This window comes from Stegostoma tigrinum, chromosome 18 (genome assembly GCF_030684315.1).
Source record: "Stegostoma tigrinum isolate sSteTig4 chromosome 18, sSteTig4.hap1, whole genome shotgun sequence".
NCBI classification, from domain to species: Eukaryota; Metazoa; Chordata; class Chondrichthyes; order Orectolobiformes; family Stegostomatidae; genus Stegostoma; species Stegostoma tigrinum.
The window spans coordinates 41,086,254-41,100,681 of record NC_081371.1 but is presented as its reverse complement, the minus strand read 5'-3'; the positions used below and the strand labels follow the sequence as shown (position 1 = coordinate 41,100,681).

The 14,428-nt window shown below is 39.0% G+C and overlaps 1 protein-coding gene across 3 annotated transcripts in view; it reads right to left on the bottom strand.

Annotated features, from left to right (window-relative positions):
- LOC125461000 (protein O-mannosyl-transferase TMTC2) overlaps positions 1–14,428 on the bottom strand; it is a 190,388-nt gene that overhangs the window by 68,952 nt on the left and 107,008 nt on the right. The gene's annotated exons all lie outside the window — the stretch shown is intronic.

The following is a 14,428-nucleotide window of genomic DNA, read 5'->3' as shown; positions in this document are numbered from 1 at the left end:
GAAGTGTATGTTAATGCCGAGAAAAGTGCATCCACTAAACTCTGAATATACAGATGTTGGAGGAAACAGAATCTAAATTGCTGCTGCACAGTGATGCCTTATTTTATATACAGTGTGGTCCAGCAAAATCATGTTTGTGCTGCTGTAAAAGCAGTTTAAAGCTATGCAGTATTAAAAAATTTAACAAGGGTAGAGAACAGTAAAACATCGAAGAGGCTATGTCTTTAAAATACTAAACTAAATACATTGGAAAAAAGAAAAAAGAAAAAAATCCACAACAAACACAGAGAATTAGAAACAAAAAATGAAAATTCTCGAAGGGCACAAATTAATATTTCACTGCTTTACTATCCACTTCAGATAAGATAGAATAGCAAACAAAATGTGGTAGAATAAGAATGAAATGGTTTAGCCTTCACTTACATTCAACAAAAACAGCTATGCAATTAATTTTATGCAGTTTGTACTCCCAGTAAATTGTACCTGGTGCTGTTCGATGACATAGATGTAGTTAATTACATGCAACTTTATAAATATCAGTTGCCAAAAAATAGTGCTCAAGCAGAGATATGTTTAAAGAAGTTAATTATTTTAAGTTCGGCTGCCCCCATATAGTTTTAATGGACAGAGAGTCTACCTTCAAAAGAATTTTTTGAACTCTTAAACACAGTGATCTTTAATTTTTTTTTAAAAAAATGACTTTATACAGAAGAGATTCTTCAAGAAAGCAGTCCCATTCCAAAGATTTTTAGAAATGTCTATGCTTTAGAAGCCAGCTGTTAAGGATAACATAAAAACAGGGTTGGAGCTGTCTGGTTGTACCATCATTGTGAGGAACTATTCCTCTTGTTGATATTTTGACCAATATTAAAAGGACCCTGCATAAATACCAGCCTCAATTGAAAGTTCTGGTGGCACTTAATGCCTTTTTGCTCTTGCATAATTTCACCTACCATTATTTCAGGGTTGCTGTTTGCAAACTAGACATGAGAAAATCAAGATGCAGAATCAATCTGAAGATGTACTTCTGTTTCAGAAAAGCAAATATATATCGGAAAACCTATCCGTGTGAAACTAGCTTTAGATAGCAACACAAAGAGAACTATAGCAAAAGGGCAGACCAGCTGATTTTCTATTCTATGAATGGAAGAGAATATTGGACAATTTTGGACAGGGTGTAAGAAGAAACGGCAAAGGTACTTGAAAAGTGTCCATATTATAGAAGAGGAGGTGCTGGACTTCTTAAAACACATAGGCATGGATAAATCCCTGGGACATGATCAGGTGTACCTTAGAATGCTATGGGATGCTAGGGAAGTGATTGCTGGGCCCCTCACTGAGATATTTATATCATCATTAGCCACAGGCGAGGTGCCAGAAGACTGGAGGTTGGCTAATTTGGTGTTATTGTTTAAAAAAAGTGATAAGGGAAAAAACAGGGGCCTATAGGCCAGTGAGCCTGATCTCAGTGATGGGTGAGTTGTAGGAAGGAATCCTGAGGGACAGGATTTAAATATATTTGGAAAGGCAAGGACTGATTAGGGATAGTCAACATGACTCTTAGAAGACAGAGAGTGACGGTGGAGGGTTACTTTTCAGACTGGAGGCCTATGACCAGTGGCATGCCACAAGGATCAGTGCTGGATTCTCTGCGTTTTGTGATTTATATAAATGATTTTGATGTGAACGTAGGAGGTATAGTTAGTAAGTTTGCAGATGACACCAAAATTGGAGGTGTCGCAGATGGCAACAAAGGTTATCTCAGAATACAATGGAATCTTGTACAGATGGGCCAATGGGCCAAGGAGTGGCAGATGGAGTTTAATTTAAGTAAATGTGAAGTGCTGCATTTTGGAAAGGCAAATCGGGGCAGGACTTTTCCACTTAATGGTAAGGTCCTGGGGAGTGTTGCAGAACAAAGGCTTTGGAGTTCAGGTTCATAGTTCCCGGAAAGTGGAGCCACAGGTAGCTAGAATAGTAAGGAAGGTGTTTGGTAGGATTGCCTTTATTGGTCAGTCTATTGAGTACAGGAGTGGGACATCATGTTGCAGCTGTACAGGACATTGGTTAGGCCACTATTGGAATATTGTGTTCATTTCTGGTTTCTTTGCTATAAGAAGGATTGTGTAAAATTTGAAAGGGTTCAGAAAAGATTTACAAGGATGTTGCCAGGATTGGAGGGTTTGAGCTGTAGGGAGAGGCTGAATAAGCTGGGGTTATTTTCTCCAGAGCATCAGAGGCTGTGGTATGATCTTATAGAGGTTTATAAAATCATGAGAGGCATGGACAAGGTAAATAGGCAGGGACTTTTCCTTGGAGTGAGGGAATCCAAAACTGGAGGGCATAAGTTTAAGGTGGAAGAGGAACGACTTAAAAGGGACCTAAGCGGTAACTTTTTCATGCAGAGGGTGGTGCTTGTATGGAATGAGCTGCCAGAGGAAGTGAAGGGAGGCTGGTACAATTATAACTGTTAAAAGGCATGTGGCTGGGTATATGAATAAGAAGGGTTTAGAGGGATGTGGGCCAAATACTGGCAAATGGCACTCGATTAATTTAGGATATCTGGTCGGTAAGACCATAAAACATAGGAGCAGAAATTGGGCCATTTGGCCCATCTAGTCTGCTCTGCCATTCAATCATGGCTGATAGGTTCCTCAACCCTATTCTCCTACCTTCTCCCCAACAAGTGTGGACATGTTAGACCAAAAGGTCTGTTTCCTTGCTGTATATCTCTATGATTCTGTGACTCTAAGTGTTCAAGACCAATTTCAGCCTTAATGTCCCAGTCATTGAAAATGTCAAACATGTATCATTGCTGTTTTCTGCACTATAATTCATCATTAAGCTGATAGCAATAATTAGTTACCCTTCATAATTCTATGAAATTGATGGAATTGCACATTTTTCAGTTCAGCAGTGCAATTTTTACTCCAAATTTAGACATTTTGCTAAAAAATTGTGATTATTCCTTTGATCAGAAAGTTTTGTTTCATATAATGAGTGGGAGCGGGGACTGACTGATTTCCTCTGAAATGGTACAGGATTCTGCTGCATTCTCATGGGAAAGGGACACTGCTTATATAGTACCGCTGATGTAATCCTGGGAGCACTGGATTTCCTATGAGGCTAGTCTGTTCCAGCTGTATGAATGTCCAAAAGTAACTGGAACAAACACAAATCCTTCATCTGAAAACAATGCAAACAATATGTTTCAGTGGCAGGCAATTTTTAGCTGGCATAATTATCTTGTTAAAAGAAATCTCAGTCGGCTTTGTCACGACAAAAAAATAGAAATGCAAAATTAATTGTGATGTCTATTTGCTTTAGAGGCATTTTATCTATGTGCAGTAACAAAATTGGATAAGGATTTCTGTTGCTAACCTATACAAACTAAAAGACATTTCTTAGGAGTTGGTAGAAATTTAAACTATTGAAAGTGCTAAAACAAAATCGATTTTAAGAGAACACATTTAATTAATTTTCCTTCAGTTCCATTTCAGTTCTTTTCTGTTTCAGTTAATTGAAACGTCACAGCTTTCAGTTGTGTGAGCACTAAGGAAATGATTTGTCAAGCACAGTTTGTACTTGAAACTTTCACAAATACATATAATAATTTCCTCTTGTACATAAAAACCATCACCGGTATGTCTGGCTGCACATAGGTCAGATATAAAACCAAAACAAAATGCCATATAAAACTTAAACTAAATAATTCAACAAGGCAAGGGCAGACCCAAACCAAATCTTGGTCATTTTGGGCCTGAGCAAACTTGAATCTTTTCCACACTTTCTTCGATTGCAAATTTCCACAAAGATATGAACAATTTTTATATTTCCAATTTGGAACTCATTTTGATATACTAGGGTGGTTTTGGAATAAACAAAACCAAATATGTGAACAGCAGCCAAATTCTACATCCTTGCTTTCCATTCCATCTCTTCAAACAGGGTTTAGCTATAAGAACATAAGATTTATACAGGAGTTGACCACACAGTCTATCAAAAGGCGCCATCATTCAGTAAGATAATGGCCGATGATCTACACCAGCTCTAGTTTCCAACTCTATCCCTTGATCAAATTGTCAATCCCAATTTACCCAACAATTGGGCATTCACAACCCTCTGAGGTACAGAACTCTAAAAATTCACAAGTCTCTTAATCTCAGTCAAACCTTTCACTCTAAAACTATAATTCCTCATTCTAGACTCTTCAAGCAGTGGAAAAGACTTCAGGCCTCTACCCTGTCATGAGAGGGCTGGTTGCTGATGACTTGAGAGCTCAGTTTCATTCAGAGCTTCACTGATTATGAAGTAACTTCTGTCAGTCTCCGACACGACATGAACAACATCTCAGCTTAGGGTAACAACTGCCAGCTAACAGTCACATTATTCAGAGAATTAGGTAACAACCATCTTGAAGAAGAAAATGTCCAGTTTATATCCTGCATATTATCATACAGACGTCACCATCAATGTATTTAAGATCGCTCTTAAATGGATTCACCTTTCTAACAACACGAGGACAAGAAGAGGACATAAACTGAGTGCTCTTTGAATGTCTCGCCTCCTGATACATCATCTACCACATTCAAGTCTAAGAATGTGATGGAACTCTCAATGGGTGAAATCACAACAAAATTCAAGAAAAATAGTTTCATCAAACATACAGCAGTTTGCTAGATCAGCATCTTTGTAGTCATGTCCCACACACTTCATCATTAGTACGTTTTGATTGCAATAAAATGCACTGTAGCTACTAATCACGGTTACTCTAACAACCTCTTTCTCCAGTGCAACCTCTGCTACTTAGAGTATAGGAGCATCAATACCACTAATTTATAGACAAACCTGAGTCTGGCATTTATTACCAATTCTGTATCATTGCTGCGCAGTACCCAAGTATTCCTTACACAAAATCATGTGAAGGTATTAACGTAAGGGAACTATAGTACTTCAAGGAGGAAGTCCATGATCATTTTCTCAGTAAAACTGGGAATGGACATCAAAGCAGTCTTGTTGTTGTTGCTGACATTCCAAAATAAAACTTCAAACAATAATAATTGTGATATAAACCCTTCCTAAGAAAGAATAGTTGAGTTTTGAAATCCATCAATAATCACTTTTGTACTGTTTTAGTGCTAAAGTAAACAACAAAGAAATGGTGAAAATTTGTTCTCGATTGTCTACTTGACAAGGACATTTCAAATTAAAGGCTCTCACCACTTGTATTATTAACCTAACTCAATGGAAAATGTGACTAAGTAAGCTATTTACAGCAACTGCAGCCCTCTGATTAACTGTTGAATCTACAACAGATCAACACATTTAGAAGAATGCAGAAAATTCCCCAGTCAGCAAATCCTGGGCACTGATACCCAGTTCATGTTAAGAGCAAATTATTAGTGGCTAAGAATCTAAACAGTTCAATTACTGAACCTCCAGGGGATCTGACTAGAAACTCAACCTGACCTTACCTCCCCTCCTCCTTCCGTTATTAATATAGGGAAAGCTTTTGAATGCCAGCACTAACTTTAATCCTGTTTAGTACAAAATAAGAGGTTTACTGGTTCCCAGTAGGCATTATATTTCAGTCAAATCATTGTAAGCCTGAAACAATCCAGCATTATATTGTGTTTTCATGAGAATGTATCCTGCAAGATACATTACATCTGAAAAGAAAATGCTTTCAAACATATGCAAACATTTTGAAAATTCTGAAGGAAATCTGTCATAAAAAAAGAACAAGAATATAATATTTGATCAGCAGCTTGCAACTGGCTGTAAGAATTGATTCTTTCACTTTCAAGAAGTATAATATGATGCAAATGCCTTGGCCTTTTTTCAAACAACATCCTCAAGTGGTTGTCCTTGGAGCCGGGGTTGAGAAAATAAAAGTGCTCTAAACACAAGAAACACATTTAGCAATCTTTTTAGCCAAGTAATTAGCTTTTCCAAAAGCTGAAGTTAACTGCAAATATACTTCACTTTCTTTCTTTTTTTGACAACTCATTCGAAAGCTGCCTCTGTCCATGTGTCACTGGTGTCAAATGCGTAGAAGCTTCTATGTTGAATGAAGAGTTGACTTGAAAACATGCTCATTGTTCAGCATTCCAAATAAAAGTCTTTCGCTCAGTTCTTTTATAACATTGAAACTGAGAGTGAAAGGATATGCACATGGCAAAAAAGCAAGGTAGGAAAGAATGATCTTGCTATGAATTTAAAGCAATCCATCCTATTTTAACATATGCTAGTTCTGAAAACATTGACCACATTCCAATTAAAATGCTTGATTTGGAAATTTGATCTCAATTTATCTTGAGATATGAATTCAAGGCTGAAGTAGGAGGGTGAACCATCTAGTTGTTCCAAGTGTGGGGCTCAGAGATTATAATTCCTAGGCCTTACTTGGGTGCCCTGGTAGGAATGGTCCAATACATTTGCAAATGTTGATAACTTTTCGGGTTCCAGGCTTTCCGACAAAGATCATGTCACATTTAAAGCCCTAGGACAGATGTCAGAGGCAGATTCTTTACTCAGAGAGTAGTAAGGACGTGGAATGCCCTGCCTGCAACAGTAGTAGACTTGCCAATTTTAAGGGCATTTAAATGGTCATTGGATAAACATATGGATAATAACAGAATAGTGTAGGTTAGACGGGCTTCAGTTTGGTTTCACAGGTCGGCGCAACATCAAGGGCCGAAGGATATGTACTGCGCTGTAGTGTTCTATGTTCTATGTGCTAACTATACACAATGAACCTTAAAAATGTAAAGTAAGAATCTTCAACTGGGCCTCCTATATTTCCTGGATGCTGTCTGCTGCCAGATATTCAATGACCCACAACCAAAATTGTTACATGTCCCAATGATGACATCAAGACTCCATGGCCATCACCATTTAATCAGGTCCAGCTCCTCTAAGACAGGTGTGCTCTGCCTGATTTCTGCAAAGTTGGAGAGGGATAGGAGCACAATGCCAGATGCCTATCACCTTAACATTATGAAAACAGAAATCTGTAGAATCATTTTGTATCAGCAGGCTCTGTCTCTGTGTATTGTCACACTTTTTTTAAAAATTGCATTTCATCACATCTGGGTCCAGACTTCCCTCCCATAGATGAGAGAATGGACAGAAATACACCCACACCTACCCTAGCTTTGAACACAAACATTTTAGTTAAGGCTGACAGCTCTATGTGCAATTTGTTCCATATGCATCTGTCCTCAATTAGTGACTCTACTGAAAGCTGGCAAATCTCACCATACACTCCACTGATAGATTTGAATATCAACTTCTGCCATGGCCACAACAGTGTGATGGAAACTGCAACCTTCCACATCTAACAATTGAAATTGGTGGGGTTGGCTTTTAGCTTTGTTTGAATGTTGCTTTGGGTGAAAGGAAGCAAGACGTTCACGGCACAACAAATTAATGGAAGGAATTTTAAGTAGAATGTTTGGAAAATACCTGCAAAAATATTACTTTGCTAATACTCTTTTAAATGAGGACTCACAATAATCTTTGGGTTTGCACACTGAAAGGGTGCTGCAGAATGATGAGTAATGAAGCCAGCTTACACAGTATACACAGCTTCATTGAAATGTCTGTTTAATTTAAATCTATTTCTAGTTCATTTTATGCACAATGTTAACTATTCCTTCAATTTCTCGTAAATATTCATTTACACTATATTTGCTTATAATATCCAGCCACATTACATAGTTATACAGCCACATGTTCTACTTTAAACTTTTAACGTCTACTCCCTTCACCAATGTACGGTGGCAACAATGTGTACCATCTACACAATTAACCTACAAGGCTTCTTGACAGCACCATCAAAATCTGTAACCTCTACCATTGAGATGGACAAAGGCTACAGATGCAAATGAACTCCTCTACCTATAAGTCCTCCTCCAAGCCACTCACCATGCTGACTTGAAACTATGATCATTACTGTGTCCAATTTTGGGCCCCACACCTCAGGAAGGACATACTAGCCCTGGAGCATGACCAGTGGAGAGTCACACGGATGATCCCTGGAATGGTAGGTTTAACGTATGATGAACAGCTAAGGATCCTGGGATTGTACTCATTAGAGTTTAGAAGGTTGAGGGGAGATCTAATAGAAACTTACAAGATAATGTACGGCTTAGAAGGGGTGGGGGCTAGGAAGTTGTTTCCGTTAGGCGGGGAGACTAGGACCCAGGGGCATAGACTTAAAATTAGAGGGGGTAAATTTAAAATGGAAATGAGGAGACATTTCTTCAGACAGAGAGTGGTGGACTTGTGCAATTCATTACCGCAGAGTGCAGTGGAGGCTGGGACGTTAGATGCCTTCAAGGCAGTAATCGACAAATTCTTGATCTCAGAAAGAATCAAGGGCTATGGGGAGAGTGCAGGGAAATGGAGTTGAAATGCCCATCTGCCATGATTTAAATGGCGGAGTGGACTTGATGGGCCGAATGTCCTTACTTCCACTCCTATGTCTTATGGTCTTATGGTCTTATTCCTTCACTGTTGCTGGGTCAAAATGCTGGAACTCCTTCTTTAATAATACTGTTTGTATCATTACATCCCACTGACAGCAACAGTTCAAGGGCAATTTGGGATGGCAATAAATGCATAATCAGCAACTCCCACAACCCATGAATATATTAAATAAACGTCAAGGGTGGAATATTCACACAAAATATGTTGCATGAAACGCAATTAAATTGACCATATTCATGTACATTTATTAATAGGCAACAACAGCACAGATGTACATAGTACTTTTAATATAGAAAATCACAGGAGTGTTAAGAAGGAAAATTTGATGACAAGCCACAAATGGGAACATTAGGTCAAATGGCCAAATGTTTGGTCAAGAAGATAGGTTTTAAGTAGCATTTTTAACAAGGAAAGAGACAGAGAGGTGAGGCTGTCAGGGAAGATGATTCTAGAGATCAGAACCAAGACAGTAAAGCATGATCATCAATAGTGGGCAAATTGAAATTGAGATTCTCAAGAGGGCAAAAGGAGAGAAACAAAGACATCTCATAGGTCTGTGAGGCTAGAGTAGATTGCATGGATTGGCATGGGTAAAGGATTGGAGAGGTTGGAAAACCAGGATAAGTATTTTAAAAATGAGTTTTTTTTAAATGAGAATTTGATACAAATCAGCCATCACGAGGGCAATGTACAGTTACAAGCAGAAGTTTGAATCACCTAATACTTTTGCATGGTAGAATGTGGGCAGCCAATCAGAAGAGCATCAGAATAATTGCATCTAACATCAAAGAGGCATGGATGATGGTTTCAGAAACTGAACTGAACTAAATTATATTACAGAAATGGAAATAAACAAACACAGTCTTAGGAATGGCACGGATACGTCATTGAAAATTCAGCTTGGAGTCATTTATTTTAAAATTTGTTCATAAGATATGGGTGCTGCTAGATAGGCCCATATTTATTGCTCATCACTAATTGCCCAGAGGGTAGTTGAGAGTCAACTATATTTCTGAGGTACTGAGTTACATGTAGGCCACATCCCAAGTGAGGATGGCAGATTTCTTCCACCGAAGGGTATCACTGAACTAGATGGGAATGTTTTTCTACAATAATCAATAGTGGTTACATGGTTGCCAGTAGGCCAACTCTCCATTTCAGTTATCTGTTTTTATGAATTCAACTTTCCTCCATGTGCCATGGTGGGACTCGAATCCAAGTCCCACAGAACATTGCCTGGTGTACTGGATTGCTGGTTGAATGACATTATTACTGTGCCGACACCTTCCATTATTTCTGGTATAACCAACTTTTCTTCCTATTTGCTATTCTGGTACTAATTGTTTAAGATTTTCATAATTCATAGACTATTCACGAAGGGCTTAAATGGCATGATAAAGCTTTGAGAATGAAGCAACTATAGTATTTCATAGTTACTTGAATTTGCAGCTAAAATTACCTCCTAGGAATCACATCAGTATTTATGACATCAGGCTTTGAAATGGTTGGGGATTTTTTATGAGGAATTTTCTCAGTTTTCTGATCATGGCTCAGAGCATTCAGCATGGACGATGCTTAATGATTTCCTTACATACTCTTTGTCCTAGCTCCAACTTCAACTACTTCATCAATGGTGTTCCCTCAATCATAAGATCAGAAGTGGGGTTGTGAGATACTGAAGCAGCCTATGTCCAAATACAGCAAGATCTGATAATATCCAGGTTTGAGGTAACCTCTGAGAAGCATCATATGTGCTTTACAAATGCTAGACAACGACCATCTCTGACAAAAGAAATTCTAACCAGTATCCCTCCACATTCAATGGCATGACCATTGCCAGATACCCTATTATCAACATCCTGGGGATTGCCATTGACCAAAAAATGAACTGGATTAGCCACAGAAATAATACAATGGCTATAAGAGCAGATCAGAGACAAGGAATCCTGCAGAGAATGACCTAACTCCTGACTGCACAAAACCTGTCCACCATCTACAAAGCACAAATCAGAAATGTGATGGAACACTCCTCACTTGTCTGGATGAGTGCTGATCCAACAACACTCAAGAAGCTTGACATCATCCAGGATAAAGCAGCCCACTTAATTGGCATTATATCCACAAAGTGATGTACAGTTGCCGCAGGGTATAATATATTCATGATGTACTGCAGAAATTCACCAAGGCTCTTTACACAGCATCTTCCAAACCCCTACCATCTAGACAGGTAAGAGTAACATCACCACTTACAAGTTCCCCTCCAAGCCAATCAACTTTGAAATATATCAGCATTTCTTCAGTGTCACTGGCTCAAAATCCTAGAACTCTCTGCCTAATGGTATTGTGGGTATACCTATACCAAATAGAATTATGTTTTACTCAGTCATGAGATAGCCAGGCAGCATTTATTGCTTTTTGCAGCATTTATTTACCTCTCTGATGAAGGGTCTAGGCCCGAAACATCAACTTTTGTGCTCCTGAGATGCTGCTGGGCCTGCTGTGTTCGTCCAGCCTCACATTTTATTATCTAGCATTTATTGCCTGCCTGTTATTGCCCAGAGGGCTGTCGAGAGTCAACCACATTGCTGCGGGCCCGGAGTCACATGTAGGCCAGACTAGATAAGGATGACAGTTTCCTTCCCTAAAGGACATTAGTGAACCTATGGGTTTTTCGACAATCGACAATGGATTCATGGTCATCATTAGAGTCTTAATTCCAGATATTAATTGAATTTATTGAATTCAAATTCTACCCTCTGCCATGGCAAGGTTAGAGCCTGGGTCCCCAGAACATTTCCTGTGCCTCTGGATTAACAGTTCACCAATAATACCACTAGGCCATCACCTCCCCAATGCATCACTTTGCAGCACTTCAAGAAGATAGCTCACCAACACTTTATCAAAAGAAACTCAGGACGGGGAATAAATGCTGTCTCAGGAAGCATCTTCCACATCCCAGGATTGAATTTAAAAAAAACTCCTTATTTAAAGGACAAACAAATCAATGTGAAGCAAATCATACTTAGACAAAAGCAAAATAGACTAGGGAGGCTGGAAACCTGAAATATAAGCAGAAGCTACTCAAAGTCCGACATCCCAGTTAGTAGACTAGATTCGATAACACGTTAAAGCAAATTCACAAAGGCTGAGAAGTGGCCGGTGGAAGAAGGCAAGAGCAAACTGTAAAGTCTGTAACAGGGAGACATGAGCAAATTACATGGAGATGGTGCAAGTTAGAAAGGCCACAGTAATTAGACAAATGAAGAAATAGGAGGGGGGGGCTTGAGTAGGTTAAAATAACAACGCTAAAACGTAAATTGTATTTGCTGCATGAAAACATAGGAGCAGTGGTTATGAATTCAGTGTTAGTTCAGCGGTCTGTAAAGTGCCTGTGCAAAAGATGTTATTCTCATTTTCTATCCACATCACTCATGTAATGTTGTGCATACATGAAGATGCATTGAATTCAAGCAGTTAAGAGAAGAATGCACTTGAACCAAAAACTTTGCACTGGTTGCCAATATTCGGATTCTAATTAGGGTTCATCTGCCTTCAAGTTGCACATCCAATTAAAACAGAGTGAGGTGTAGAATCACAAATTTGCTGTCTGCTGTTTAGAATTCGGTCCAAAGAGTTATTTTGCTGCAACCTAATTACATTGCACAATATAACTGTGAGCCAGTATCAACAAAGAGCCACAGAAGCTACACAAAATCACTGTTCATTTTAACATTTGAACACACACACACACACACACACGCATGCACACCGCCATCATATATTTTGATACCACACAAAATGTATTCAATACTATGCATTATTGTGTTGTGAAACAACCTGCGACAGATCTGTGCATTGTAGGTTTGCAGTGCCGCTTAGCATATAAGGGTGCGGCATAAACACGGAAGTCTCTAGGTATACTGAGCAATAAGTTGCTTCCGTGCACTAATGAAAAACAGGGCCTATACCTTTAAAGTATATTGAGCACACAGGAGCACTTTAATACCTCATAAATGTGGGAATTACTAATGTTCATTTATGTCAGTGAAGGATTCGACTAGTATTTAGTTCTGAAATTGCAGATTGCCTGCATTCATGGCATGAGACACAAGACAAAGTCGTACTATATGGAATGGTTTACTGTCAATACTGACAGAATATTTATCACCTGCTGTTGCATCAGGGAGCCCAGTTTTGGTTCTGATCAATTTAAATTTGGGTTTGTTTCAACAATGTGATATTTTGCAAGCATTTAGACCATATGTTATTGATTTGCGTCTGAAAGCTGTGGAGAAACAAACGCCTCACCAAACTGCAGCAACTAAATAAGCAAGGTCTTCTGCAATGTAGGATACTTTTGAAAAATTAAAGAAAATTGTGGAGTAACTGGGGGAAAACACTTTCATGCTGTAAGAATAATTTCATATACATTTAAAGTACATCTTAGAAATATAAGCAGTGTAACGTTTGGCTGTGCACCATCAGGCTTCTGGGTGTAACACATGGCCTTTGAGGTTGGAACTAGTGTCTGCAAAACATGCACATTCGATTAGCATGAATTGAGGCAGATGTCATACCGGGGAGTGTATTTGTGGGTGCCAAGTGAGCATCCATCATAAGTATGCAGTGTAGGGAGATCACAATGTCAATGAACATAAAAGGTTTAATGCTAACGCTGCCAGTTTGCAATCCAAACCCCAGCTAATACAAGGCTATAGAAGAGTGCTGGAAAATTCAGTTAGAACAGTTACATGGTAGCTTTTAGCTAGCATACACTTGATGGGCTAAAGGGCCTTTTTCTGTGCTGTAGACAGCTATGATTCTAACTCCTCTCTTAAGCAAGCATGACCAAATACGCAGCAGGCAGGATCCCTTTACCAGCACTGTTAAAAGAATCTTTACTACACTCAGGTCAGTTGCTGACTCATTTTGGCATGGCTATTGCAGCAATTTCATGTGTTTCATGCTTATTATAGTTCTTTAATGTCACTAAAGCCTGCAGAGAGTGGTGTGGCAGGTGGTGACATCAAGCTTTCTGCACAAACCAGTTGCTCCAAATGTGGGTTCAACAGTCGGTAAACCCTCTTAGACATAGCATGCTCAGGAGCATAGACCCAGCACAGAATACCCTGCTCTTCTTCAGAATAGTGCCATAGGATATTTTATGTTCACCTGACCGAACAGATGCTACCTTGGGATCTCTGATTGCGCAGCACTCCTTCAATGTTGCACTGGTTTGTCAGCATTGATTTTTGAGCTGAAGTCACTGGAATGGGACTCAAACACACAACTTTGTTTTTTACTCAGATTGATAGTGCTTCAATAAGAGGAGAGGGAAGATTTTTAAAAAAAGGGAGGACGAGGAAACCAACACAGCCCCCTTATGGTCTGTTCATCCATAAATAACTCATTCAATTTTGCAACCAGTAAATGTAGCTCTAATTCCCTATGTCTCATAACGTGCAATCTTTGTTTTACTATCAGAGTGTCTTAGCTGTGACAAACTTAATTTATTAATCAAAGTATGCCACATTACATTTAAATATTGACAAATCATCCATTTGCATTCTCTTAGTCACTCAGTTCTAGATGCCTTTGCATGTCCTTGTCTTTAAATGCTTCTACACTTGCTACAGCATCATTGGTGGATTGCTGCTGACTCAATGAAAGAGATTGCAACTAGCTTTGCAAAATGACCTTAAGTAGCTCCGGCTAGCCTTGGCCAACATCATCTCTACATTGGCAGCAACAAGCTGGGTTGTTTGGCAGACAAGCTATATTTCAGGTACTGGCACAGTGGCAGTACTGGGAAGTCCAATGCTGTTGTCTTGAGAGGACGTAAATCCATGATCCATGGAGTCACTGGCTGTTCCTGGGAGTAGCATGTATGCAATCCTGAAAATTTGTGGAAACAAATCATTGTACTGCTGCAAAA